The following is a 3557-nucleotide window of genomic DNA, read 5'->3' as shown; positions in this document are numbered from 1 at the left end:
TATCGTTATAACAAGATCGCAAGGACAGTGGTAGCGATCGGACAATTGAGTGTTGTTCAGTTTGTGTGTTGTGGAACATGCGTGTCCGTGCATGAAAATATACCACACACCCAATTACAATAGCATGTTCAATTCACTACCCTGGAAGTTAATAAAGTTGTTAAAGTTGGAACAGCCTGTGGACAGCCGTTCTTCCTTGCATGTCAGTCGCCGACACCTTCTTACAGAGGACAGGCAAATCTAGCTGCAGCACGACCCGTATATTTTCGCACGCCGTGTTCTCAACACATATTTTTAAAACATTTTTAACATTTTCAACATCGTGGATAAATCCTTATATGTTCCCGGCAACACACTGAACGTCAATTTTGCCTCCTTATTACACTCATCCCTACTTTAGTGGGAACAATGAGTCTGCGTCTTTGATGCACACAGGAATAAACGCAGATCATACTCTGCACTTGATTTTGATCAAAGTCCATGCGGAAAACCCGCACTCACACAGGTAGGTGGAGATGAAGGGAATGAGCACTTTTACAGCCTTTTTGGCGAAGTGGGGGAACTCGGTCTCCACAGACAGCCAAAAGTGGGCAAGTGTCACTTTTCTCATCTTTTCTCGTTATTTTTTTTCTCACGCTGCGCCTCCCCTGAAGCTCTCTGGCGCCCCCCAGGGGAGGCGCGCCTCACACTTTGAAAACCGCTGATTTAGACAATTCATCATGAAAACATTTAAATGAGTGTGATTAGATAAATCCCCTGTCCATCTAAAGTGGTTGTAAAGCAAGGCTAAGCCAATCAAAGTTTAGACCCGCCCCGTGTCTGCTGTCTAACAGGAAGTGAGATGGCTGTTTATCCTTTTGGGATAATGACTCAGCAGCATTAGCTCTATAGATTTTAATTGTAGTTATTTTAACAACTTTTCACTTAGATTGACCGACTTTTCTACTTTCCCCCAAGAGCATTGCCTCTTATATGATACCCTTGGTGAGTTGCATGAGAAAATACGGATGTTAAATATGTATTTTAATGAAATTATCGATGCTAAATTAGCCGCGGCTAACCGTTGCTAACGCGTTAGCCTAGCGTGTATCCGTGTTGCTTTAATGTGTGCGGGGCGGAGGGATGTGAAGTCACTGCACCGCTCTATTGTCTGTGGTTTTGGCGGTGGTCTTCACGTTGCTTTGCCGCCAGTTGTGGCACATTGAAGGGGCATTGACCACAGCTTAGTCTGTTAATTGTTGTGGAATATGAGCAAAGTTGAGCTAACTGTGGCTGGTTATAGGTTGGCCGAAAATGAGTTTAGTACACTTTGTTAAAATAATAACATGTGTGACAGATGTGTTAAATAAGCTGACTGATAATTGTTGTATTTAGAATTGTTTGTTTAATAGGATTTTAGGAACATGTGCAGTGTATTTTGTTGATTTGATTAATATACAGAGAAGTGCTGTTTCAATTTGCATTTAAACCATTGTATAAGCATTCATTTGACTCTTGGCCTTGTTGTCAGGTCGGGTCTTTTTTTTGTGTGATGTGAAGGAGATTTTCTGGATTCTTTGACTGGAACGCTGCCCTCATCTCTGCTGGTGTACTGTGGCGAATTTCAGTCTGGCGAGCTACCCATCGACCTATCTAAAAGAAGAGAACTATTACAGTTACCCACCACGATAGTAGGACAAGAACTTGTGTATCTTTTCCTCTTCACAAGTTGAGAGCCAAGAACTGATTTGATTATTGATTGTGTGATACTATGTTGAATATGTTATAACTATATGTGTATAGAAGTAATGTGATAAGTTTTCTTTCATTTTATTTAAGAATCTGAAATAACATTTCAAATACAGAGTCCTGGTTCCCAAAATTAGAATATATAGCTTAGCTACTAAATTTAAATAAAACCATTAGTTTATATTAAATAGGGATAATTAAAACAGAAGTAACAACACTAAATGATACCAAAATAGTTATAAAATAAATAGGTACAAATAATTAAAACCAGGATACTCTCAAATTCAAGGTAACTGAATATATATATGTCTTTAAAATGTTTATCTGAAAGAAAGGGAATAAATATTATAGCTTTCTGTACCTTTTCCAAACAACGTCTGCTTTGTGTCTTTTCACCTTTGTTGCACAGTATCCATTTTCTCCTGAGCAACCTAGACTTCTGATGTGCTGGTCCACACACTGAAATTTCTACATTTATATTAGAGAGGTTTGATCGAAACTGATTCGTATAAATAATTCTGTGCTCAGCATTCAAATTTGGTGCATGTGTTACACAAGGATAATAAAATGGCGGCTTCACAAAACTTTTTGGGAGTTTTACGGGCCGTGGTTTGCATTCCGCCCAGCCAATCAGACATAGCAACCTTTTTCTCCCACCAAAGTACCTGCTCTCTGACAGGGACTGAAAAGGGGGTAAAAAAGGTTCTGATTAACTAATTTTAGTTCCGGCTCTTTTTGGTGTGAACGCGACATTTCGGAACTATATCGGAACTAAAGTGGGAAAAGTACTGCGGTGTGAACGCGGCTATTAGCATTTTAGAAAAGGAGATGACACCAGTTGTGTTTAGGTGATAGACAGAGCTTGAAGTATCAGTTAAAGTAGAAGGCCTGTAAAGACTTAGTACCAGTTCATGTGAATTCAGTGAGAGAGGTAATGGCTTAGAGACTGTCGGGGAAACCTTACTTCTTCCTTCTCTCTGTCTGTACCTTACTCTCATGTTCCGAATAACCCAGCTTCCCCTAAATTTCTTTTTGGTGTCTATCTACGCCGGGATCCTGAGTCGTGGCTGATCCTGTTGCTGCGGTCCTGAGTCCTGGATCGCGAGCCCTGGATCCTGAGTCGTGGCTGTGCCTGTTGCTGTGGTCCTGAGTCCTGGATCCTGTATCCTGAGTCCTGGATCCTGAGTCCTACATCCTGAGTCCTGCATCCTGAGTCCTGGATCGCGAGCCCTGGATCCTGAGTCATGGCTGAACCTGTCTCTGCGGTCCTGCCTGACTCTCATCATACTACTTCCCTGATGGCTCCCACAGGATTGTTGACATCCTCGTGGATTCATCTTCTTATTATAGACACATACATTTCCAAACATTTGGTCTACCTATACTGTGAAATGTATTATCTCTTCGATTTACACACGGCATCTATTGCACGTGTGTCCGTCCTGGGAGAGGGATCCCTCCTCTGTTGCTCTCCCTGAGGTTTCTCCCATGTTCCCCTTTAAGCTGTGGGGTTTCTCTGGAAGTGTTTCCTTGTACGATGTGAGGGTCTAAGGACAGAGGGTGTCGTATTGTCATACTGATATTCTGTACAAACTGTGAAGTCCACTGAGGCAAATGTAACATTTGTGATATTGGGCTATATAAATAAACATTGATTGATTGATTGACTGAGGTGTGAGTAATGAAAGCGCTTGGAGTAAAAAGGGAGTGAAAGCATCTGCATTTATATGTTTCTGCAGATTTGTTTTCACCTAAATGTGTCTCCTGTGTTTGGTGCTCCTGCTTTAACATGCAGATGATGAAGTGATTGTGTGTGTCCCCAGCTGCCG

This window comes from Trematomus bernacchii, unplaced genomic scaffold (assembly GCF_902827165.1).
Source record: "Trematomus bernacchii unplaced genomic scaffold, fTreBer1.1, whole genome shotgun sequence".
NCBI classification, from domain to species: Eukaryota; Metazoa; Chordata; class Actinopteri; order Perciformes; family Nototheniidae; genus Trematomus; species Trematomus bernacchii.
Note: the sequence above shows the minus strand (reverse complement) of the source record.